General features: G+C 38.2%; 2 pseudogenes; both read left to right on the forward strand.

The window, feature by feature from the left end:
* Positions 1-1004: 1004 nt before the first annotated feature.
* LOC147822078 (olfactory receptor 5V1-like) lies at positions 1005-1940 on the forward strand (annotated as a pseudogene).
* A 19251-nt stretch (positions 1941-21191) lies between these two features.
* LOC106009065 (olfactory receptor 5V1-like) lies at positions 21192-22129 on the forward strand (annotated as a pseudogene).
* The last annotated feature ends 5830 nt before the right edge of the window (positions 22130-27959 follow it).

Raw genomic sequence — 27959 nt, forward strand, 5'->3', positions numbered from 1 at the left:
TTCATTTTGCAAAGAAACCATAGCATGTTTTGTCCAGAGTATATTAGAAAGGATCTATAAAATAGACCTTTTCATTTTATTTTCAAGACAACTTTTTTTTTTTCTGGTACTGGGGATTGATCTTGGGTCCTTGCACTTGTGCAGCAGGTGGCAAAACCACTGAGCTAAATCCCTGGCCCAAGACAACTTTTATCTATCAATTCACTATCATGCATGTAATTTGAAAGAAAAAATTTTCAAAGTTTCAGAACAAATTCCAGAGTACTGATGTTCAGAATTTCTATGAATTTCTTAAATATTGTGATTATGTGGACTGCTAAGGCAAATGCTAACATTCACATTTCAATCTGATTTTGTACATACAAAGGCATTCTATTCCTATGTTTCTTCAGTAGATATTTCAACAGATAACATACCATTTATACAATCCTTTGGCTCATTATTTATGAATTACTATCTGTATAATTCCTAGTTTTTTTAAAGTTATGTATAAAAATATACACATGTATATAATCTATTACCATGATCAATATGATACATAATCTATATGATACACAATCTATATGATATATAATATGAAACATCTGAAATACATCCAAATATATCATGGACAGGTTATGTTTCCAAAAATGTTAGTATTGCAAGAGTATATAAAAGTTACTCAGTGAAGTAACATGAGACACAAGAAGCAAGTACCCAAAAGAATGTGAGAAAGCCACCAACTGCTCTCCCTGAATGTTGAACCACAAACAATGTGGAAAGATAAAAATCATTGTAAAGGAGATGAATTGTCATGGATCTCTATAGTAATCACAGGGCACCCTCCCCATGAAGGTCAGAGGGTAACTATTTCAAGAAATATTGTGAGTACAGTAGTTCAGATTCCTGAAATTTCTAAATAAAGTTGGAGCTGTTCTCCAAGAATTTCTCAGAAGCACTTTGGTTACCTCCCTAACCTTTGTTTGCTGTTTTCTTTCCTCCAGAAAGACCCCAGTGGAGATGAGATGGACATCTACAATTTCACCACAGTGACTCAATTCATCCTCATCAGGCTCTCTGACCTCCCCAAGGTATGCTACCCTCTCTTTGTATACTTTGCCATCATCTACCAGGTCACCTTGGTGTGAAATGAGGCCATCCTCTTGTCCATTGGGACTGAGGCCAAGCTGCACACTAACTTGTACTATTTTCTGCCAAACTTGTCCCTCTTAGACATATTCTGCCTGTCAACAACTGTCCCCAATATTCTGCACAGCCTCTTGACCAAGAAGCACAGCATTTCCTTTGTTGGGTGTGCTCTGTAGCTGTATTTCCTGGTGGCATTAGTTGGGACTGAAGTCTTTCTGCTGGCTGTCATGGCTTATGACTGGTACGTGGCCCTCTGCTTCCCCCTTAGCTATTTTGTCATCATAACCAAGGCTTGATGTGTCCGGCTGGTGTCTGAGACCTGGGAAGACAGTTTTCTGAATTCTACCATACACACAGTCTCTACCTTCAGCCTGTCCTTCTGCAGGTCCAATCTGGTCAACCAACACTACTCTGATATCCCTCCAGTGGTGGCCCTGTCTTGCTCATCCACTTACATGGCTGAAATCCTTCTTTTAGTGGTAGGGGGTATCAGTGTGTTCATTTCCTTCCTGGCCATATTGATCTCCTATGTCTACATCATCTGCACCATCCTGAAGATCCAGTCTGCAGAAGGGAAGTGCAAAGCCTTCTCCACATGTGCCTCCCACCTTCTGGTGGTCTGTCTGTTCTATGGCACAGCCATCTTCACCTACATCCAGCCCTCCTCCAGCAGACACTCCCCTGCCAGGGACAGACTCATCCCCATGCTCTATGGGGTCATCACCCCGAAGCTCAACTCAGTCATCTACAGCCTGAGGAACATGGAGGTGAAAAAAGCACTCAGGAGGGCTGTGTGTAGTGGAAAGTGCTGACAGTAAGTGCAGTATTAAAACAGAATTGCTTAGTACTCTGTTTAGAATGAATTCTTTTTTTTTTTTTTTCCGATACCAGGGATTGAACTCAAGAACTTATGCTTTGGAGGCTGGCTGCAGAACCACTGAGATAAATCCCCAGCCCTTTGAATTCTTAGGAAGAATTCTTAGGAAAAAAACTTTCTCCTGACACCAAATAAATACTAGGTGATGTTAGACATATATAGACACAATTAGATATCATTGTAGTTAGAATTAAGTATGTATTTCTGAATCTGGTTATTTTTTCTTTGTATCTCTCCTACAAACTTTTTCTGTGGTTTGTTGAGTATTTGTTGTGACTTGCTATTGTAGGGACAGGGGCTGTAGACAAGAAAGTAAGTAAGGGACACATTAGGTCTTCTAGCCAATCCTGACTAAAAGAAGATAAAAACAAACTTCACTAGAGAAATTCCCCTGAGAAGCAGGTCAATATATATATATATATATATATATATATATATATATATATATATATATATACACATTACTTTTTTCCTATAGAGTCCTCATACATTCCACTCTATAGTCATGATATTCATGTCAGACTTATAGAATACAATAGACATCCACACACCTGCTTTCTAATTCTAAGCTAACCATGAATGAGGCACCTTCTTGGGAACACATGAACCACCCCAAACATAAAGCCCTGAAAGGTAGGTCAAGGACAAGTAAAGCAGCAGACAGAAAGTAGCTGCACATAGACCAAGAGAAGAAATGACTTAGGCAGAGATGCCTGGAAGCTGATGCAGTTATGCAAAGCTCCAAGTGGGGGAAGGGTCTCATGCTGCCCCACACATAGAGCCCAGAACAGGCCCCCAGGCCCTCCACTTCTCTGGAGCTCCCTACACTGATTCTTCCTTATCATGGCAGCTATATATCTCCCCCCTTCATTTTCCTTTTTACAAATAAAGTGTCTTCCTTCCATTCAACTTTGTCTCTCTATATTTTTTATCTGGGGCTGATTTTGCAATCCTGGTTGGCTGCTTGAACAAAAGAGCAACATTTTGAATTCTATTATTTTTACTGTGCCTTCCATCAATTTTGCTGTGAAATGTAAGGAATTTACATTTTCATTCTGAAAGATTGGTAATTTCAGTTCATGAAATGGATTGAAAATTGATTCACAAGGAAAAATATAGAAATTTTATTACCTCTCTGAGGACAGGAGTCAGGTTCACACAGCAGGAGACTAGAGAGAGCCAGACAGCTGAAGCTTGCCCAGAAGTGGACTAAGACACAGGAACATGGACTTCTGATGGAGAGTAGAGGTCAGGAGGGCTGGTTGAGTAGAAGACTTGCCCAGCCAGCAAGGATGGTCTTGTTATCCAGGTAACACCCACCAGATAACAACAGCTTATATCAATCTGTGTCTTGTCCATGTTGAACACCAATTTTCTCTTCCTCATACAAGATCTTCCCTAAGAAGGAAGTGGATATGAGCAATGGAAGCCTCTTTTGGTCCCCTGGTTTAGGTTGTTCACTATGTAAACTGCCCATTGAAATGTACATTTTCCAAAAGGACAACATTGCCTAGTCCATCCTGAGTCTAAAAAGATAACATCTTGAAATACTGAAGAAATAGCTGTCACAGTTAAATATATTGAAATGCCACATTGTTTGCAGCAATGCTTACATGGAATATTTTTACATACAATACTCTACATTTATCCAATCAGAGAGTTTTGGTTAAGTACAACACTAAACATTTTTCTTTCCTTCCAAATTTTATATATTGCTGTAAGAATGTAAAGCCTTTTTCTTTAAATTGTTCTTTAAAATTATCTTTAAAAATTCTCTTCTAATTTTTTTGTATAGTTCTGAATATTTCTGTCTTTTAACCACTAGTCTTTGTGGAATTGCTTACACATACTGTTACAGTCCCCAAGTATCCAGAATGTGGTTCAGTATTTCCTACACCTTTAAGTTTTATACACTTATGATTTTTATGTTGTTGATTACTTGCCTTGTTCCTCAGCTTGAGAACACCCTCAGACAGTCATATAAAACAGGGCCCTAGTTTTGAACTCCCTTAGCTTTTGTGGACTAGGAAAGAATGTGTTCTTCCTTACACCTCAAAGATGGTTTGCTCTGTGAATCATCTTGCATGGATAAGGTGTGTTTTTCTCTATCCAGGATCTTGAATATAGTAGCCCACTGTCTTTGGTCTAAAGACATTTTGCTGAGTATTCCTCTGATGATCATTAGGAATTCCCTCACATGTGGGGTTTTCCTTATGTGTTACTGTTCTCAGGGTTTTTTCCTTTAATTTAGACTTTGACAATTCAATCATCATATGTCTCAGTGAACACTTCCCTGGGTGACATTTGGTCAGAGTTACTTTGTTTTCTGTACCTCCGGGTTGTCATCATTCCAGATCTGAGAATTTTTTAACATTTATTTCTTTAAATATGCTTTATGGGTTTTCTTGTCTTTCTCCCCTCTCCAAATACCCAGAGTGCATAGTTTTCTTGTCTTTGTAGTGGTCTCTGATTCCCATGGACTTTCTTTCTTCCTTTCCCTCTTTCCTCCTTTGCTTCCCAGGGGTCACTTCCTGCAGCCTGGATGGAGTTCACTGATCTTCCTCACATGACAGAGCCCATGAGTCCTTCTCACTGCATTTCTGAGTCCAGCCCCCCTTCCCAGGGTTCCCCTCTTTTTAATTGATTTTACTTCTTTAAAAAAAAAATCTCTTTTTCATTATGTAGTCTTCATCTAAATTTAAGAGTCTTGGGTTATGGTTTTAAGATCACTAACTACCCTTCTTTTGGACCCATTGTTGGAACTTCCTCAGTTTCTCTTAGAGGTTTCATAGTTTCCTGTTTAGATCACCGTGTTCTTATCTCAAAGAACATACAACTCAGAGTGTGACCATCTTCTCTGAGTTTCTCTGGAGCTCTTCAGGAGGGGCAGAACATTTCTACTGAGCCTGGGAGTGATCCTGGATGGACTGGGTGATAACTACAGGACCAAGGCAGGGAGAGTTGCAGGTTTCATACATGGCTGACATCGTGCCTCATCTCTAGCTCTGGTGGTGTGCTGGGCTTTCTCTATCTCTGCTAGCTCTTGTGATGGCTGGCTGAGCCATGCAATAGGTCTTGACTTCTGGGTCATCACTGAGAGCCCCTGTGATTTTAACCAGGTGACAGGTTGTTTCCTGATTTGGGGTAGGACCCTTGAAGATTGACAGTCTAAGCTGTTTCTAGAGGGGTCCTGAGGTGTATCCAAGTGACCGATAAGCTGGCAAGCTGTTACACCAACAGTAAATTCATGGGGAGGATTTTCCTCTCTACCTACACACCAACACACCCACACATCAAGTTGAGCCCCTGATGTGTACAGCTTAAGAAGTCCCCGAAATCAACTTTTCCAGTGTCAGCCACAGTGAGCATGCACTATTTCCTGTGAACAAGGTGGCTGAGTAGACAAAAACAAAAGACAACAAAATATGAATGTTGCATACAAGATAGTTGAGACACTAATGAAGATCAAGTATCCAGCTCATGAGAATACTTGAAGGAGAAGGTGTAAAAGTTAAGGGCACAGAAAACATCAATTAAATGAGAGCAGAAAAGTTCTCTAATCTTGGCAAAGTAATGGAGGTCTGGGTACTGGTGGCTGATAGACATGACTACAGAGGATCTGCACCATGACACGGTATAGGGAAAGTCTTAAAATTGTAAAACTAAGAAATGCTTTGGAAATACAAAAAAAGGAAAAGATTATGACATGCTTATGGGCAGCCCTATTTGCCCAACTATAATCACACTAGCAGGAACTCTGTAGTGCAGGGGATCAGAGGACGTTGTATTTCAACTTCTATAACAAAAACAATTGTCAGTCAAGATTACTACACCTGGGACGGCTTTCCTTCCACATCAAAGGAGAAATAAAGACCTTCCTTTATAAGCAAAATGAAATAAATTAATGTGTACCACATCCATACTTGAATCAATCCTACAACTAAAGTGAAAAATAACTACCATCAGCACAGGCTGAGAAAGTATAAATCTCCCTTCAAGAATAGATATACAAATGAGAAGTAGAAAGAAGTTGTACCTCATCAATGTAGTTGTCTTGTATCTAGGCACATGTGTCATTGCTATGAGGTCCACTAAGGAAGGTTCCTGTATCCAAGGTATCTAAGAGTCTTCCCTAACATTGCTCTCACTTTGTCAATTATTGCTGGGGAATGTACTGTTGATGAAAATATCAAAATTCAAAGTGAGATTTACTTCTATTGCTGTGCAGAGGAATGTAGAAATGGACCACTTTCCTTTGTTATGATGACATACAGGAGTATATACACATCACACCTGCTAGTATCTCATTAAACTGAAATGAATATTCTTTTTCCAGCTGGATACACAGAGAGGGGAAATTGTATCCAACAAACTGAATGGTATGTTTGTTGGTGACATTTAGATGAATTCTCTCTGCATCCTGTGAATCCCATCACAAAAATAAATCAGAGAAAGAAGAGAGTAAATATTGATGATAAATTGTCAATTACAAAAATTCAGAGCTAAAATAGTTTGGAATGCTATAGAAACCAGCCTACGAGTTCATCCCCAAACAGCAAATCATGGAGAACAAAATACAAGGACACAAAGATAATTTGGAAGAAGAGGTCCCGGGAAGTTTTGGCTCTAGTGGACATGGAGGCTGAACTGATAATTTTCCTCACTTTTATTAGCTTCTCACAAAGAAGAAGCAAGCTCAAGGAAAGTTTACCAGGGCCTCATATGTTGTGGACTATGCCTGAATGTTCTTTTTCTTTTAATCAGCCTACAGGTGCAGTTGTTTCTGTCCTCAAAACTGGTTGAAGCTGGCATGAGCATGACAGCAGTTCAGCCCAGGCTTTTGTCTCACACCTGATTTCGCACAGAATGTGTGCCAGGTGATCTTCAAATATTTGACCCTGGTTATCAATGCACAGTTTAAAATATTTAATTTTTAAACAGTATTTATGACCACACACACACACCATATGAACTCATAATATGCACAGGGTCTAAGGGTAATCATTACTTTTATGAATGCCAATTCATATAAAAAGTAATGTGCCCCAAATCCCCTTGCATTTGATGGTGGCCTGATAACACTTTCACAAGTGGAGTACCAGGATTTTGGAACTCCTCTCAGGAGCCTTCTCCAGGGGCTGCCCTCTGCTGACCCCTCCTTCTACTGGTAGGGGTGGTAAAGCTGCAGGTTGAGTGTGCTGTGCAGGGCTCACACATGTGTATTCCAGAGGGCAGTGTGTATACCATGTGGGCAGCATGGTCACCAGTGTGGATGTGAGAGGTGGAGGAGCCTTAGGAGGTGGAACCAACAGGACTTGGAGGCACAGCAGGCAAATGCAACCACTTTTCTTCATTCATTCTGTTGCAGTTTGTGGGTTTGTCTGAGCAACAATAAAAATACTGCTCTGCAATGATATACAACCAGGAAGAGGAAAGAGTATTGTAATTATACATTCATGTAATTCCTGGTATTCTACATTTATTCCATAGAAAGAAAAACAACCTATCATTCTTTAAAGAATAATTGAAGTATGAAAACTGAAGGCCTGTTAGTGAATTTCTTATGGTCTGATTCAAATTTTGGGTCATAAATGATTCAGTGGCAACATCTATTTGTTCTGTGAGAAATACAGACTCACAGAGAGATGGGACCATCTCATCATGGCACATTGACTATCCAGTGGCAACATTCTATTATTTACTATAACAAGTAAATTGCTATGATAATCAGATGTGAATGGGGGATATTATTGACAATCTAGTGATGTATGAAACATTTTTCAATTCTTCAATTTTTAATATAGTGCCACACACAAAATTTAGTTCCTATAAATTGTATTGAAATTTATTTATTCTCAATGGTGTGGCCTGAAATCCTGACCAATTAGAAGCTGCAGGAAATGTGGACTCCATGGAACTGGGATCACCTGGTCCCCAGAGCTCATCAGATTTGTGACCCTTGCACATACTTGGTGAAGACTCAGCAGGCTCACAGGTATTTCAGAAGCAGGGATGCACTCAGGTTCCACACTGGGAGTCTCATTGAGAAGTCAGTTTGCATTTTCCTCATTGAAGAAAGAAGCAGGGGCAAGGATCCCATTAAGTCTCTTAACATTGTGTAAATACAATATTCACGTTAGTGAACTTAGAATCATTACTTCACTGCTCAGATAAATTTTAATTAATTAGTTTTATTGGTACATATATAAAGTATATATAAGGGTCATGTTCATCATCGGGGAATTTGTACTTGTGCATGATATATCTTGATTCTTCTTTTATCCCTTTTTCCTAACCTCCCTTCAACCCCTCTTCCTCTTCTCATTTACAATAGCTTTGTTTCAATGTTTTCCTTCTTTTCTCTTTTTTTCTTTACCCTCCCCACCCAGTTCCCCTTCCCATTGGAATATTTTCTTCCTATTTCACAATATCTATTTTACGTTTTGGTCCTTGTTAACACTTTCAGAGCTCAGGTAATTTTGTAGATATTAATTTATGTATTTCTATTAACATAGTTAATAACACATGGCATACAAGGACCCGTGAAATACTTTAAAATCTTAAGCCCATGTAACTATTTTAGTCCCATATGATGTATGTGTGCTTCCAGAATAGACAGATTGTTCCAGATTTTAATTTGTTTCAGCCAATTGGCTCCTAGACGCTCTCTGAGGATCTGTGTTTTACATACCGTGTGGGTTAGAACAGAAAGCAAAAATCACAATGATTCCAAATCACCTGGGAAGTGAACAACAGGCCCACAATCTAAATCACTTCTTGAAATTGATTTAAAAGAGCAACTATGAAATCTACAAGGAGATAAAAATGGGCATTTCACACAAACCAAAGCACATAGGAAGAAAATAGTCTTTAAGTTAGCAAAACAAGAGTGTTGCACTATCTAGTATGGTTGTTATTATTGGAAATTTATGATAATACCTAAATTTGATAAGATATTAAAATAATGCTGATCCTTGCATATATCGTTATATATGACCCATTTAATTATACATGGGAAATTAGCAGTTGTAATCATGTTGTTGTCTACATTTTAAATTGTAAGCCAAATAATTTCAAAACACAAGTGTGAAGAAGTTGGAGAAGAAAGAAAAATCCATGGATTTTCTCTTATGCGCTGGATCCTGTTGCTGGTGAAGAATAGAAATGTAAGATGGATTCAGCACTTATTACACAGAATAAGAAGAGATGAAGATGAGAAGCAGAATTTTTTATGCCCCACCTCTGCTATTTTGATAGAGCAAATTTATTTTTTTGATAGAGCAAATTTAAAATAAGCATGATGTGGTTTACTTCAGTGACCTGCAGGATGTAAGTAATACCAGTTTAAGCAGTCAATGTTGTTAATAGAAACATTCTGTGCTCAAAGGATTTTCTCTCCATTTAGCAAAGTAAGGCTAAGAGAAGAAACCATGTGTAATTCAAAGGATGATCACAGAAAGCCATTCATATAATATATATTTTAAAAAACCGGAGACCCAAATAAATGTACAAAATCATTATTATGCACATAAAAGGCAGAAATATTCTCAATGTTTTTGTAACTGTAAATTAACTACATGTAAAATGTCAACAAATACATAGATGGTAATGTTTTCTTCATTATAGTATATCAATTTTGTTTTTCATTAATAAAAATTTTAAAATACTTAGATGACTTTTTATGTAACTAAATTTAGTGCTATAAATAATCTGTAAGCAGATTGTTTATGATTTTGAATGCTTTAACATGAGCACAGGTAAGTAAATTCCAACCATGATTGTAGAAGATTTTAGCACAAGCCATGAAAGCAATAGGAGGACATGTCTGCAGAGAGCATCTGCACCCATCACAGATTACACTCCATGCCTAGCAGAAAGGGTGCATTTTGGAGGACTTCAAGCAGTTATTTTTGTTTGTTTGATTGTTTGTTTGTTTTAAGATAGAATACACTGACAAGGAGGTACAAGAGGGGAACTGGCCATACACTGCCTATAGGAAAAAAGAAATTTTACTTTCTACACAAAATAACACCCTGAACAGATGATGGTGAAATGGAGGAAGGGCTCACAGGTCTGGAAGAGCTCTTAGAGTGAAAGAATGGTGTGGAATGACCAACCTTGTGTCCTTTAGATCAAAGTCATTGTCAGAGGTACCTCAGGTTCATGGATTAGATCTGTCAGGGAAAACTGAGCAGAGAACCAGCCACAGAAGGACTGCATCTTCATCATTCTCCAGCCCAGAACCTAGAGAATGAGGAGTAGATATGTAATTCCCAAACCCAGTGCCATTACAGAAGCTCTCAGAGACAATGTTCCAGAGAGCCACAGAAAACTGAAGCAGAGTCTAAGAGTCAACATGGCTGAGAGGAGGAGGAGGCTCACTGGACCTACTCAGGGAAAAGTCAACTAAAACACAGGTACTTGGAAAAAAGGGAGGGACAAACATCATGATTCCCAAACCAATCGGAAATAAGAGACCAGTAGACCAAATCAAACACAGCTCCAGACGTGAAAAAACAGCGTACCAACCCACAGCGCTGCCAGTGAATGTCCACACTGGGAAGTGGCCCAGAAACTGATGGGCTGAAAAGGAGTGGCTCACTCAAGCCACACAGGCTAGGTTTGGGAGAGAAGCCTCTGGTCCCTTTAGCCTCCTCCTCACAAAGGACACTGCTGCTGTCTCTGGCAAACACAGAGCCAGGCCTCAAGCCTGCACCCTTCTGTTTTTTTCTCTGTCATGTGCTTCAATGTTGGGACAGCAGCACCGTGGAAAAATTTGAGTTGTGACCAACAGCTTGAGGGGAAGACACAGAAGCATGTGGGATTTTAGCAAGGGCAATTAACCTGATCCAGTGCAGCCAATGTACCTGGGACTGAGAGCAGCCCTGGACACCACAGCAATGGAGAGGAGGCTTGGGTGGGCCAGATAGGAACACCCAAAGCTGCTGGCTTAGAGCAGCACAGCTCCCACAAGATCAAACTCTACCAGAGTGTGTGGGAATCACAGCCCACTTCTGGGACACTACCTGCCTTGGACACTACCAAAGGACTGTGGACTCCTGAGGAAATTTAATTTGTGGTTTTAATTTAATTTCTTGTTGGTTTTGTTTCTTCTTTCTGTCTTTTTTTTTTTTTTTTTTTTTAGTTTCTACCATTATGTTTAACTTTCCTACTCATCCTCTTCCTTTCCTCTACTATCTCTTTTGAGGTTATGGTATTTTCATGTGAGTAAAAATCCTTCCTTGTCTTTCTGGTTCATGCTGATATTCTTTTGCTTTATCCTTCACACTTTCTGTCCTACTGTTTTCTCCAGTTCCCCGATCCTTGGCTGCTCATCTGCTGTCCTCCAGTCTTGCCTCTACTATATCTTTCTTCATCTATTCCCCTATCCCTCTTAAACTTCCACCCTAGAGGGTAAAGTCATGCTACTAAGAGGAAACTCATTGCATACAAGCTCCTGGTTTATGCTGGATTGTGTTATATAACTGCAGATCTTGCTCCTACGCTTAAAGGTACAAAATTAATATTTACCAGTATTTGTCAGTTTCTAGGCTGTGCTTAAGGCTATTGATGCTGCTAATTGTACTACTTTCACCAGGATGCCCTATCTGTTGTAATCAGTTGTGCTCCCCGTATGACCTCCACCATAGCCCAGTATCTGAGCTCTGGGTGCTGAGGCAAATAAATAGCGAATTCTGATCCTTACTATATTGGGAAGGTAGGAGCTTAGGACAGACACAAAGCCCAAGAATCACAAGTGCCCCAAAGACTTCTCTGAGAAATAGACATTTCCTAGAGAAGGCTTCATACTAGTAATAAAGCTGTCTACCATAAGAAACTCACAAGTGTCAAATCAGAAAATAAAATTAAAAAATAAGAAAATTGAAGCAAATGAAGAAAACACTTAGGTAACCAGGCAGAACTAGAAAAGGCATTTTTGAAGGTAGAAAACAAATGAAAGATTGGGAGAACTGCTTTCACTTTAAATACTGTATTGCTTAATTCTGTCATCCTAGAAGGGAAAAAATAAAAGGATATCCGCAGTTTGGGGAAAGAAAACAAAATATAATTATGTATGTTCAGGATACTTTATTTTATCCATTTATTCTATCCTGAGTTACTGATTAGAAGCCACTCTGCAGTTTTACCAGCTCTGCATTCTGCTCATAGCATCCTCTGCTCACTTTAACCTCTGACTCTGTAGAGACCACAGCATGTGAGCAGACGTGGACAACCTCACCATCTTCAAAGAATTCCTCCTCATGGATTTTACAAGCTACTGGGAGCTCCAGGTTCTCCAAGCTGTGCTGTTCTTAGGGATTTATCAGCACTAACAGGGAATCTTGTGGCTGTCACTGTCATCATGACAGATACACATCTGCATTCTCCCATGTGCTGTTTTATAAGCAATGTGGCCCTCGAGACCTCAGCAGCATCTCAGTTATTGTTCCCAAAGCTGGAGTGAATTCCCTGACAGCCAATAAGACCACATCCCTGACAGAGTGTGCCCCACAGATTTTCCTGTATACACTATTTGTGTCAACAGAGATTGCCCTCCTGGTGGTCATGTCCTATGACTACTATGTGAACATTTGCTACCCACTGCATTATGGGCTCAGCATCACCCCGAGTCTGTGCTCCTAGGCCACAGCTGGCTCCTGGACCTGTCTCCACTATCCACACAGGGGCTCTGTTTAGGCTTCCCTTCAGCAAGACCAATGTGATCCAGCAATATTTCTGTGATATACCTCAAATTCTGAGGATTTCATTTTCAGATATCCAGTACTCTGAATTTAAAATGCTGTCTTTAAATCTTTGCCTTGTCTTGGTATATTTTGCCTTTATGGTTTTGTCATATATTAATATATTTTCAAATGTGCTTAAGACTCATTCAGGGGAAGCCTGTCACAAAGCCACGTCTACCTGTACCCCTCAGCTGGCCATTCTCTTTTTGTTTCTCATTTCTGGGTTAGTGGCTGCCTTTGGTCCCATTCCAAACAACCCATCCCTTGAGAATCTGCTCACAGCCATGTTTAAGGCATCGTGCTTCCATTCATGAACCCCATCATCTACTGTCTATGCAACAGGGAGCTCAAAGCTGCCCTGTGAAGAATGTTCAACAGATTATCTGAGTTGCAGTCAAAGATTTTTAAATCTAAAACTTAAATATCAATACCTCAAATGAAACAGTTTAATTTATATTTGATATACCTTCTTACATTGAAATGTACTCCTGCGCATCATGTATTTCCGGTGGCTTACACATTGTCTTGTTGTGTGCACCTGTTTTGGTGAAGTACAAATCTACATCTTCATTTTCTTACTGGGATTATTGTATATGTTGTATATTTTATGCCTGGTTCCTAAGCCTGGAAGTTTGGTTTATGTTGCACAAATATTTTGAAAATATTTTGGATGATTTTGACCTAGGAAAAAGACAGGCACCATAAGGCACAGGGCACGAGTTATGTTTTCCACCTTAACAGATGCCTATGCTGTTGAGAGAACCTCAGGTGCTGGACCTGACCAACCTGGAGAAGCACACTGAGTGGTCCTGTGAGAAGACCCGGCTGTCTGCACTGTGCTCTTTGTACTCACTCTTCCACTCAGGCTGTGATGGGTCACACGGTGATTAAAAGGGGACAACCAAGAACAAAGGACACAGTGGGGCTTTGGAAACTGAGACCCTCACCCACCCCTTCTGCTGCATCCCCTAAAACCCTTTTGCTCACTCAATGAAAAATCAAGACATAAAAATAAATGACCCTCCAAAAAACTGTAATTTGGAAGTGTTTTTTCTGCCTGTAACCCTGATGAAAACATGCAGGCCATTCTTGATCCATTCAAATTTGGTAAGAATTGAAAATGAATCAGAGTGTAGCATGGAGACAGATGGAATAATAACCACTCCTAGGATTTATCTGTAGAACAAGTGGACAATGGTTACCTGAGTGGTGCACCTTTTTCATCCAATAGCACACAAAATTGGATTCACTCAAAATCAACAAAATTTTGTTTCTCTGACTTTCAACAGCTGACTGCAAACTGGTGGCTAGTATACATATTGGAAATATTGTGTCTGAGAACTTAATGCTAAATTCCCCATCTGTTTGTTTCATCAAGCTGCACTGTCTGGGAAAACCTCAGCATGGAGGCTCTGGTGACCATTTAGCCCCAGTCCAGTCCTGGAACAACAGGAGCATCAGGCTCCCTGAGTCTCCCTACTTATTGCTCCTCCCAGAAGCAAGTGGTGTTTGGCCCCTATGGACCTCCTGTTATCCAGAGCTCATGTCCTGGTGAAGGTCTGGACCTGGCTAACCCTCCTCTGATGCCTGACATATTTCAACTTTCATGTTTCATCACTGAGGAGGTACATGTGTTAAAAGTTAAAATTTGTGTGAAGGTAAGATGCAGAACTTGATTTGATCTTTGTAACTGTTCTGAAATATTTACTCCAATCAAGGCAACTAAGATATCCATATTTTTTCCAAAATATGTATGCAAGAGGTCATTGTCATAGCTTTTTACAAGGTAAAAGTACGCTGTAATTTAGATATGGATAACATTTACATAGGCAGGATATTAACATTTATGAAATCACTTGAATGAATTTCTTTTGGTCTATCTCTGTATCTGTCAAAATTGATACATAGATTTCCACCACATACTTTCATCCACATATTTGAATGAACAAGTGGCTTGATTTCTAATTTTCAGGGTGAATTTATGAAATTATTTCAACCTATTTCCTCATCATCTTATCTTTCTATCTGATTCCGTATTGATATTTCTACTTGTGCATTTCCAACGAATCTACCAGTATTAGTTAGACTTTTTAAATAATGAAGTCAGGGCTTTTCTCCTCAGAAATTTTTTACTTTTACACTTTTTCCTTTGGAAACTATATTTATTCATTCAATGAAAAGTAACCACAGCAAATATTTGTGGGACACAAAATGATATGTTCACAAAATCCAATATTTCAATGAGGCTAATTAACTAATCTACCTCCAGTACACTTACCACTTTTGGGTATGAAATATTGAAATATACTTTTATATAAGATTGGTTAGCATTAATATTTTTAAATCTCATGACATAAATCCATTCTTTTGCTTATCTAGGGATTATTGTGAGAAATAAACCCAGCACACTTACAGAATCAGGTAGCAATGCTGGCTTACTGAGAAAGATGCAGTCCTGATCCTATACCCAGCCTTGTGGCTCAATGGTCCACTGCAGAAGTTTCTCTTTTCCAGCTCCTCAGACTTTCCTCCTACATCACTCTGCACTTTTCCATCATTGCCATTGAACATGCAGGTGATGGCAAAAGTAAACTGAAAAGTCTGATCCACTCCTGTTACTATGAAAAGGAAGGTACAAAACAACCTCTTTCATTTTTATGAAGACACACCAGAGTAATAACATTACAACTGCTGTTATCTCATTAATTTGACTGCACTGTCTGGTCCTGCTGGATAATGCCAGGCTGGTAAATGTAGCAACAGACTGAAAGGCATGTTTGATGATGACACTTAGATGATGAGCACTTTCTGAAGGCTACTAATCCTACCAAAAATAAATAAGTAAAAGAAGAGAATAAATGTTAGTGATAAATTAAAAATCACAAATATGAGTGAACATAGAGATACAAAAGAGCAGAATATGTTCTATAAGCTTGATGATTTTCAAATAGTTGAATCTGACATTCAGCACACACAGTTTAAAAATTCATCTTATGTACATGTATCGAATCCCTGAGATGAATGTTATTACGTACAGCAAACCTGTACTAATAAAAACAAAAATTAAAAAATATTTTAAAGAGTTATATATGTGGATATTCTATATAGAGAGAATAACTTAGCCTATGTACACTATCTAATAGTAATCACTGTTTTTTTGAAAGCCACTTTATTTAAAATGCATTATACCCAGAATTGTACCCTTGCATCTGATGAGTGTCTGGTAACATGGTCACATGTGCAGTAACTGGAGGGTTGTTTCAGATTTAGTTTTTATTACTGCATGTCTGCTGTACATAATGGTCACATTCATTTCTGAGGATTTGCACATACACAAAACACATCTAATTCCTCTTTTCTTATTTTGTCCCTCTCCCCTCTCCCCTGTCCATCCCTCCCCTGTCCATGTACTGCAGCTCTCCTGGAACTGCCCTGAGGATCCTTCTCCAGGGCCTCCCTGTTCTTACCCCTCCTACTCTTGGTAGGGTTGGTGCAGCTGCAGGCTGAGTGTGCTGCACAGTGCTCAAATGGTTGTGTCCCAGAGGGCAGATATGGGCAGTGTGGTCACCAGGGTGGACAGAGAGGTGGTGGAGCCCTGGAAGTGGGACTGGAGGAGACCTTCAGATACCCTGGCCTGAGCTGTCCTGAGAGGACCCTGTGAGCCAGGCCTGCTGCCCAACACTCCTGTCTTTTCTTTCAGGGCTCCTTGCCCACATCCATCATGTTATCTGGACCTCAAGGCCACAGAGAGCTGGGCTGAACTGATTTAGTCCTGCCCTCCCAGAGAAAGGGTCTTGAGCAGCCCTGTCCTGTGTAAAGCACCCCAGGCAGTGCACAGTTACAGGAATGGGATCCAGGTGGGTGGAACAGGGGCCTCTGATGCCCTGGATGAGTAGCAACTACGAGCTGGGTGCTCTCCATATTGGGTCCAGGCCTGGGAGTAGGAGGACCTTGAAGAGAACCCAGCATGGGTGGGTGCTGGGCTGGTCAGATCTGTGGGTTCAGATGGGAGAGAGGCAAGACCCTGAGTGTGGAGAGCACCAGTGCTGAGAGAAGGTTTTGAAGTAAAGGTATTGGGATCTTCAAAACACAATATTTGACTGAATTCCAAGAAAATGAGGAGAATTTGGAGGAAATGCATAATGCACATGTAATATTTTAACAGAGTATCAATATAGTTTCCAATGGCCTAAACAGTTTAAATCATACATAGAGGATAAAGTCCATTTTATAAAATACAAGGAGTAAAATATAAAACCTACAGTGAGATTATGAAATTCAGATTCATCAATCAAGGGCAGTTTTCCTGTTGTGCTGCTCAATTTGAACTTGGGTCCTCGAGGTGCTAAATAGTGCTGCACATCTGATCCCAGGGCTTTTTATCAGGCAAACATAAACACACAAAGCTCACATAGCCACAGTCTCATCACTAAGTCAGAATAAAATCCTCCCAAACTGAAGTGCTGAGAAGCTGAGCTGTTGTTGCTCTTTCTACAGCAGCAGAAAGGCGAGCAGAGCTGTGCATGTGAAGGAGAGTGTGAGATACATTCATCTCTGTGTCATTTTACATTCCTGCTTGAACTTGTCCATTTTGTGCTGAAATATTGTGGGCCTGTACACACAATGGAACAGCATTTTGACTGCAAAGAGTCACAGGTGTGTGGCCGCACCAACAGCGAAGAGCCACACATGACTTTAAAAGCATGAAAGTAATTTTATTATAAAATATGCCAGATATGAGCACAGATATGACCACAGGACTAGGCAGGGGACACCACCAAAGATGAAGGGGAACCCTCTGGGGAGGACCTAGTGTGAGATGGAGCCTTCAGCTTCAGTAGGGAGAAAGTGCTGTTCCACACCCAGTTTCTCAGTTCCTTAAGTACAGAGTTCAGACAAAGGTGACTTGGTGCCAAATCCCTGTGTGGCTGGATGGGGCCATTCTCAGGCATGGCTGGTGTTTGGGAGCAATGAGCCCCTCATGTGTGAATGGTTGTTGGGTACACTCTGGACCACCTCCCTACAGAGAGGCACACAGCCAAGGCCACTTCAGGGAACAGGCACATTCCAGAGGACTCTTTTCTAACTTAATCCTTGTGGGGACAGCTAGTCTGCTAAAAGAATGATTAATCTGAGTCATTTGTAGGAAAATGAATGCACCTTGAAAGCTGAATGTTAAGTGGAATAATTCAGATACACAAGTTTAAATACTGTATGGTTTTTTCCCATATAGTAATTCAAAGTATAAATAAAAAGCAAAATAAGAGACAGGTAAGAGGAAAAAGGGAGATAGATCCTTTGCAAGTAGAAAGGAGACCAAGCGATGGATTGAAAGGGGAAGGGTGGGAGGAGTGGATGTGAAAAAGACTTAGGATGTGCCATGCACATGTATCAAACCCACACAAGGAAAGCAGTCATATATATTACAAACCTGAACTAATAGATTAAAAAAATATAAACAGGATAGCACTGACATATATTCCCTGACCTCAATGCTATAACTGCAAGTATGTAGCTAGCTATCAACAAAGATTATTTTATCATTTAATCAGCTTATCAATAGAAGCTCAGTTATAGGTGACAGATTCAATGGATTTGGTTTTCCACCCACTCTTAGTCTAAGCTGCTCTCGGTTTGGTTCTTCAGGTGGATGGCACATAGCTGCACAAACTAAAAGTATGTAATCAGGGATGAAACTGCATTAAGGTTTGTCAATCTGCCATGGAAATGCATGTTCATAACAATTTGATGATATAGATATATGTTGAAAGACTGATTACTGTGGTTATGGAAAATTTAGCATACATAAACTTATTCTTTACTTTTTTAGTTCATGCAATTACTACAAATTTTTTATTTTCCCTTTCCATAGGCCATTACAGGAAACAAAAATGCCAGTCCTGTGATTTAGCACTATATTTGAACTTGCATTATATTTATATTTATATTCATATTTATTCCCATTAATATGTTGGAAGTAATTTGAGTTTTGAACAAAAGGAATATTCCCTCTAGATGCCTCACTGTAATGTTTCCTTTGGGAAAGGGGTCTGATATAAATGATAGACTCACCCCTAACATAGGTCCTAAATGTAAGTGATGAGTTTACTTTTGTTGACTGCTCTAGTCGGTTGGCCTGATCATCCTGTGTTCTTCTTGCTGAATAGTTTTCTTGGTAATATAATCTCTCTTATTCATAGTAATAAGCTCTTTACATGGAAATAGTAAGTATAACATAACATTAATTTTGTTCAGGTTTAAGCACTATGCATGATATTTTTGCTTAGTTGGCTACTGTTATTTTCTTTATATAGCAAAAACTTGAAGTAACTATTTACTGAAAAGAAATAAAAAACTGTATAATACATTTAGCACTGACTACACACAAATGAGTAAATTATAAATAATATGAAAGTTTGATTTCTGGAAAATTTCCAGTGGAAAGATAATGTGAGATGTGCATCCCTTATGTTGGTTCTCATTATATTTGAGTGGTTATAATTCCACATTTATACCAAATAGTCACAGGGATTATGTTTGATAGGACCTACTCTGAATCCATAGTAAATGAACTACTACTCCTTTAGAGTAATGAGAAATGCTGTAAAACTTTTCCTTATAAACATGATTGACTAAATGTCATTTTATTTTTCTAATTAAATTAGAATATACCCGATGTAGTATTTTGTAATAGGAGTAGTTTGTTGATATAAGTTCCCTCACCATATGAACAGATTCTTCATTTTACAGATTAAGACAATAAGTACTATGAGACAAATATGAAAAATCAAGTGCAAAATTTAGGAAAAATACAAAACAACATTTGCTTGATTATTAATATTTGGTTGTTGATTATCCATATTGGGCAAAACCACATTATTCTTATTATAATGTTATTGCATATAATGTCCGATTTAAAGCACCAAGTTTATAAGAATGGGTAAAAATGAAAATGAGAATTATTATGGAAATTAGTATTTCAGACAAGATATTGTAATATTTACATATATTTACTATTGTATTTTCTAACTAATAATATGCAGAGTTGCAGACAAATGTTGATGCCTGTTTAATCATGAACATTTAAAAACCTAACAACTGACAACATTACAACTGCTATTTGTTTGAATCATTTTCACTGAATATTCTGCATCAACTGCATGACATAGAAGCATTTTGAAATTACTGTAATTTGCTTTCTTATATTTCATGATTTGAAGAAATTGCCAATAAAAGATTATTTTCTCCACAACATGGCACAAAGCAAGTGCTGCTGTAGGAAATAAATATAACATATCCCCTGGACTGTGGCAATTCTCATGTACATCTTAAAAGAATAAAAATGGTAGCAGAAAGCAATGTCATATCCTCTGTGTTAATAAATCATTGTGTGTCATTTGTATTAACTTTTAAATGAAAAAAGAAAACACTGAAAATTTTCTCCAAGCAGAATGTTCTAGAAGTGGTGCATAGAAAGTAATTTTTCACTTTATTTTCTGACTAACTTTTATCTATGAATTTACTATGACATATATGTGATATTAAGGGGTAAATTATTTTTAAAGTGATAGAAAAATTCCTCACGGTACGTGTGCACAGACTTTCAGTTAGCTTATTAAACACTTTGGTTGTGTGGACAGCTATGGTACATGCTAATGTTTTCACTTAGTAATATGATTTTTGAGGTTCCAAAGGATTCCTGTCCTATGACTTCACAGTTGAGATACTCTGAAAAGATAAACACCATGTGTGCAACCCTTCAGCCAGTACTTATTTAGGTTTACCGATTCATCTAATTCCTAGTTTTTAAAAACTTTTTATAAAATCATACACACCAAATCTATAATAAAAATTTCTAAATTATACAAATATATGATATATAACAATGTATAAAACATACAACACAAAATTATTCAATAGACCATGTCTACCTTCAAATATTTTAGAAATGGGATAGTATATAAAACTTCAGTCATTGAGATAAGATAAGAAATAATGAATCAATATCACACATTCTATTTCACTGAATTATAAAATCCCTGAAAATGTGGAAGATTCACAGTGATGACAAAGGAGAGGAACTGTCAGGAGTCTATAGAGAATTCATGGGACTTCCTCCTGATGAAGGCACAAGGATAAATATGTGGAGAAGTATCAGGGCCAGGGATTTAGCTCAGCGTTTCCAGTGCTTGCCTCACAAGTGAAAAGACCAGAGTTTGATCCCCAGTAACAACAACAACAAAAAAGATTTACAAAAGAAGTAGCATGAGTACAGTACTTCAAAAAAACTGAAATCTCTTACTAAATTAGAATTGACATAATTCATCACTAACCACACATCAACTATTTTCTAAGAATTTCTCAGCGCTAAGCTCTTTGGTTGCCACCTTCACCTGTGTTTGTTGATTTCTTCCCTCCAGAGAGACACCTGTGGAGAGAAGATGGACTTCTACAATGTCAGCACACTGACTCAGTTCATCCTCATTGGGCTTTCTGACCTCCTGAGGTGAGCTACCCTACTTTGGTGGCCTTTGCCATCATCTATCAGGTCACCTTAGTGAGAAACAGGGCCACCCTCTTGGCCATCAGGACTGAAGCAAAGCTTCACACTCCCCTGTACTTCTACCTGGCAAACTTATCCCTCTTAGACATTTTATCCCCATCAACAACGGTCCCCAACATGCTGTATAACCTCTTGATTTAGGACCACAGCATTTCCTTTGTTGAGTTTTCTCTGCAGGAGTATTTCCTGGTGGCCCTAGCTGGAGCTGAAATCTTCCTGATGGCTGTTATGGCTTATGACGTGTACATGGCCATCTGCTTACCCCTTTGCTACTCTGTCATCATAATCATAGCTTGTTGTGCTCAGCTGGTTCTCTGGGATCTGGGAAGGTGTGTTCCTCAATTATACCATCCACATGATGTCCACCTTCAGCCTGTCCTTCTGCAGGTCTTATCAGGTCAACTAGTACTATTGTGATATCCCTCCAGTGGTGGCCCTCTCTTACTCATCCACTTATGTGGCTAAAATTCTTGTTTTAGTGGTAGGTGGTATCAGTGGGTTCATTTCCTTCCTGACTACCTTGATCTACTATTTCTACATCATCTCCACCATCCTGAAGATTCAGTCTGCAGAAGGGAAGCACAAAGCCTCCACTTGTGCCTTTCACTTCCTGGCAGTCTATCTGTTCTATGGCACAGCCATCTTCACCTACATCCGGCCCTCCTCCAGCAGACACTCCCCTGCCAGGGACAGACTCCTCTCATGCTCTATGGGGTCATCACCCCGATGCTCAACCTGGTTACCTACAGCTTGAGGACCATGGAAGTGAGAAAGGCACTCATGAGACCTGTGTGTGGTGGAATGTGCTCACAGTAAGTGCAATATTAAAACAGAATTTCTTAGTACTCTGTTAAGAATAAATTCTTAGGAAAGAAAAACCTTTCACTTGACACAAAATAAGTACCCAGTCATTTTAGAAATGGGCAAACACAAGTAGATATTATGTTTGACCTAAGTATGTGTCTCTAGCTCCATAGTCTGGAACCTTGAATTTTCTTATCCAAAATATTATCTAATTTATCAAATGTAATAGCCTGTCTTAAGCAAGCTTCTGTTTTTGTACCTTACCTATATCCATGTCTATATCATACCTATTCCTATACATATATAGAAAATACATATATATGTGTGTGATCTATATTTATATACTTTTACAACTATTTCTCAATGTACATTTATTTAATCATCTATCTATAAATTACTTTATACTGTATTTTTATTTAAATGTAACTTAATAAATTATAGTTGTAAATATTTGTGGGGTACAATATGATATAAATATCATGTGTGATAACTAAGTTGATATGATTAACATTCCCCCTCCTCCACCACCTATCATTTTGTGTATGTGGTGGGAACAATTGCGGTTTATTGGTTTTACAAGTTTAAAATGTAAATTACTTTATGTAATACATTCATTGTGCTGTGTAACACATCTTGTAGGAAGGGAAAGAATTCACTTGACCCAGTTGAAGCTTTGGACTTTGATCATCATCTCCCCATTGCCTCCACCCACCTGGCTCTGGTACCAACAGTCAGCTCTGTCTCTCAGCTCAATTCCTTCATAATCCTGATACAAATGAGAAAAAGCAGCCACTTATCTTTCTGTGTTTGGTTTATTTCTGTTAGCATAATGGTTCTCAAATCCACACATGTTGTTAGAAATGACAAAATTTCATTTTCAGTGCTAAATGTATCCAATTCTGTATTCATAGCAAATTACTTCACCTGTTCATTTGTTGATGAACATGTAGTTTGATTCCATTATTTGACTTTCATGTGCAGTGAACACATGAATATGGAGGTCCAGACATTTTTAATACATTGACTTCAGATACTTTAATTAATACCTAGAAGTGGGATTCAGGATCATATGATATTTCCATTTTTAGATGTGGAAAGGAACTCCATACATATTTGCATAAAGGGTATGCTAGCTTACAGTCTCACAAGTAATGTACAAATATTTTTTTCTTCATTTTCTTGACCAGAGTTGCTTTTATATTTTTATTTATGCACTTTTATTTAAGGTTGACAAATAATTGTTTTATATATATATATTCTCCTTTGGATAACTGCCACTATAGAACATGAGGGGATTCCTCACTGTGGTTTTAATTTCACTTCCCTAATGATTAGTCATGTTGAGCATTTTTCAAATTTGTTTACTAGATCTATGGGTTCTTTGGAACATTTTAGATGTATGTTTGCAAAATAGTTTCTAATCTGTAGATTGTCTCTTGACATTTTGATAGGAATTATTTAGAATCTGTAGCTTGTTCTGGTATCATAAATAATTTTTCTATTTTAATTTTCCCAAAACATGAACATAGGATACCTTCCCATTCACTTGTGTGTTCTCACATTTGTTCATTACCCCTTTGTAATCTGCTATATACAAATTGTTTTGTTTCATGATGAAGTACATTCCTATGTATTTATTTTTTGTAGTTACTGTACATGGGATTGCTTTCTTATTTCCTTTACAAATTTTTGTTTGCTAAAAATCATATCTTGTAAACAGTAGGCCATTGAGGAATTCATAGAAAAATTGCAAAATTTTTGAAGTAAATGAAAATAGAAACACACCATACTAAAAGATGAGGTATAGCAAAAGCAGTACTAAGAAAGAAAATTATACCAATTGTTGTCCACAGAAAAAAATTGAAAGGTTTAAAATAAACAAACCAATGATGCATTTCAAGGTCTTGGAAAAGCAAAAACAAACTATACCCAAGTTGAGGAGAAGGTAAAAAAACCAATAAAGCATAGGAAAAATAATTGAAATAGAGTATAAAATAAAAATACAAAGAATCTATAAAAAAGATTGGCTTCTTTGAAAAGTGGAAATTGGTGAAACTTTAGTTAAGGCTGAAAGAGAGAGAGAGAGAACCAAATAAGTAAAAGTAGAACTGCAAAAGGAAATATAACTGATAACAGAGAATTCAAAGGATAATTAGTAATAATGAGAAAACCACTAATTTATCAAAGCATAAAATAGAAAATAAATTGATAAATTTCTGGACATATATCACTTAACAAAATTAAGCCAAGGGGATATGGAAAATCTAAATAGACCAAAAAGAATTAATGAGATTGAATCAATAATAAAATGTCTCCAAATAATGATTCACTCCTATATTTTCCCAAATAGTTAAAGAATTAACCCCAATGATTCATACACCGTTCTATAGAATGAAAATGTAGGGAACCCTTCCAAACTCATTACATGAGTTCAGCATTACCCTGCTGCCAAATGTGACAAGGAAACAACAAAAATAAATCTACATAGACCAATGGCCCTGATGACCATAGATTAAAAATCCTCAATAAATTACTTACAAATCCAGGTCACCAAAACATTAAAAAGATTGGGAAACATGATCAAACAGTTTAATTCCAGGGATGCAGGATTGGCTCACTATAAGAAAAGCAATAAATTCTATCATATGTATTAAACATGCCTAAATATATTACTTTATAGGATTTAAGAAGCTAAGAATACTTGAAATTATACTTAGTATATGTTGTAAATATGTTAATTTAATTAGAAACAACCTAGATATTTTCCTTTTATCACATAATTTATTTATAACTACCTATGTCTTTCTTATGCACCTAATATATTTCTAATATTTATCCACAAAATCTGAGACACCAGCTTAATACAAATCAATATATGAACCCATTCTTTAGCAAAAAGAAAAAAAATTTAAATTTGCTGTAGTTAAGCTATGGAAAGCAACGTATATTGAACCTCAAACACCTAAAATACAATCTTGATTGACTAGCAATCCAAGCCATCCTATGGTGAGAGTTTGGATGATACATTTATTTTACTTTATGAAGAAATGTAAATTAAATTATTTGTTGAGGATTTTCCTTGTTATTATGCAGGTAGTTACCCATTAGTGGGCCTGAGCCATAATGAGAGTCCTTAACAGTGGTCCTGTCCAATACAATACTCAGTTTAGAATAAACCATAGACTCAGCCAATATGAAAGGAGGGGCAAGCCACAACAGCTCATTAACATCCACCCCAAAGAAGCTGTGTGGCTTTGAGGTAGGTGACTTGGCCTGGGCAAAGTCATAAAAAACAACTGGGTGGAATGTGTCAAAGTCATAACAACCCAGAAAATATGCATAATCCAACATCCAAATGATTCTGTTGCTGCCAGGCACTGTCCACAAAGCCACTGTGAAAAGTGCTACTGTCAGCTTTTCATTTACACCTGGCAAGAAGCCTAGTGAGCTTTACTGGAGGGCAGTTTAAAGCTGGTGCCAGGTCAAGTGAGCTTTGGATAGAACAGCTGTCCTTATCTGCAAAGGAGAAAGCAGTCCAGGAATTTCAGCCACCAATGACCCCTTTCTCTTATGATAGGGGCTGCTGTGAGTCTGGCACAGGCCTGCTCTTGCTCTTCTCTGCCTCCAGTAAATGTGTACCTTCGCTAACTTTCCTGTGTGTCTTGTCTGATTCTCTCTCAGGACACCAAGGACCTGGGAAGGATTCCCCAGGGCCCAGCATACAGTAACATCTCCTGGCACAGAGGGCCCTGCACTGGAACCCACCACAGATTTGGGCCCTCCCTGGGTGAAGGTGGAGACTTCAAGTAGCAGAAAAAATATATATAATTTAACCATGCAGAACTACAAACGAAATTCAAACACGGGAATGAATGAGTTCAAAAAGGCAAAAATAAAGCAGCTGTGGATATCACCCCAACTGTATTTACTCCAAACAATTTCAGGCACAGTTGCATTAATTCAGAGTGCATTTTCAGTTACATGGCTCAAATCACACCATTATAAAACCACTTTATTCAAACTTAAAGAAGCACAAATTTCTTTAAGGTACACTGAAATGCTTCAGATTCCCAAGCAAAACACAACAAAGCTCTCTAACAAACAGTTCAAGAAACTTGGACTGCCAACTGGCTCATGAAAAGCCCTAAGTTTGTCTCAAGAGCTCCAAGTTGGTTCACAAGAATTCCTGAAGACAGGGAAAAGAAGAACAAAACTAAGTGATCATGGTCAGTGAGCATGCACCAGGGCTCTCCAAACCTAGGACCACGGGTTCTTAAAACATTGTCTTTCCATTTTACTAAAACTGCCACAGGGAAGTTGATTCTGGTTTGAAGTTTTATTCCTTTCCTCCATGACAGAGTAGAAGAGGCAAAGCTGCTGTAAGTGTCAGGTCCAAGTGACTCCATCAGGTACACTAATCCCCTTGGGACTCCATTTTGTTACCAGTAGGGCCAGGCAGAAGCCTGAATCTGGGCCTAGATCATCTTGATTCATTTACCAACACACCATCCAGAGTAGCAGAAAAGCCTGTATAAATGGCCAAATAATTTATTCACAATTTGGCCAAATTGGGAAGGCGGCTCAGCTATTCCACCCTCAATGACAATGAATCACTGCAGTGTGGAGAAGGGGCAGGACAGCGGGCAGGACAGCAGCCAGTTCAGGTGCAGATATGGGTTTAGCCAGGTTTTGGCCACCAGGGGGCGCAGAAAGAAATGTTGAATATCAGTTCTACTTGGTGTCAGGGCTGGCAGTGGATGTTTCCCTCTTAGCATGAGGAAGATCAGTATTCCTAATTTTCAAAGGTCCATTTTAATCTCTCAGTATTAAAACAGTATGGGAGCAAAAAGGAAAATAAAAACTCAGAAAAGGCTTTAAGTCATGAAATAAGATTATAGAAACAATTCCAAATATTTTATAAAATCATTCTGAATGAATAGAAGACTCTGAGAATCCAATTTGAACCACAAATTTAAAAGAAAATCATCAAGAGAGAACATACCAACTTTGGAGGTAGATGAGAAAGGACTTATCAAATGTAGCCACCAGGTTCCCTCCACGGAACTGGGTCCTAGAGAGCACAGAAAGGAGAAATTATGGGATTCAGCTCTGTGGTAGATATTTAATATCCATCTTTCAATGATAAATCAAGTTGTGTTCTCTGCCAGAGACAGATTTTCCAATATGTGCTTCTCAGTAAGTGATATGTCAACCTTCCTTGCCCCCACCTTACTTTTTATTCAATAAGATTAGACTTAGGCCAAGAGTTTTCCCATAAGAGTAGCAGAAAGTCAAAGTGAGATTAAAAAATAGGAAATACCTAGTCTTCTAGTTTTCTTGAAAGAGTCTGCTCCTTTACCCAACATTTCAATGTAAATAATATTCCCAGGAATGTCCAGAACTCATTAATTTTTGAGAAGCACATATCTAAGAAGAACCAGCCCACAATTCCTGGACCTGAATGTCTCAGCCTACAAACTATCCTGAGGGTATAACATTTAGCATTCTCCTGGAGATAAGGGGATTTTTAAATTACATGTTTATTTTATTAAATTAAATTTTGACAGTAATAAAAATAATTTATAAATTTTTAACATAACAATATTCATTTTTATTCATTTATGTTAAGATTCCTAAAGTAATGTCCATTTTATTTAAGTACATGTTAATATAAATGACTAAACAAATCCATTTTAGTGCATACTGAATATTCTGCAGTGTTTAACCATGTCAACACAGCCTCCTGAAAATTTCAACAGAAGAATACTTTGTAAACTTTGACCCATTTCTATTCCAATGTCATGCTTTTACTTTTATCTGTCAAGTACACAAGATGAAGAGG

This window comes from Heterocephalus glaber, unplaced genomic scaffold (assembly GCF_053883595.1).
Source record: "Heterocephalus glaber isolate CG9 unplaced genomic scaffold, H.glaber_assembly_v1.0 deba00001673, whole genome shotgun sequence".
NCBI lineage: Eukaryota > Metazoa > Chordata > Mammalia > Rodentia > Bathyergidae > Heterocephalus > Heterocephalus glaber.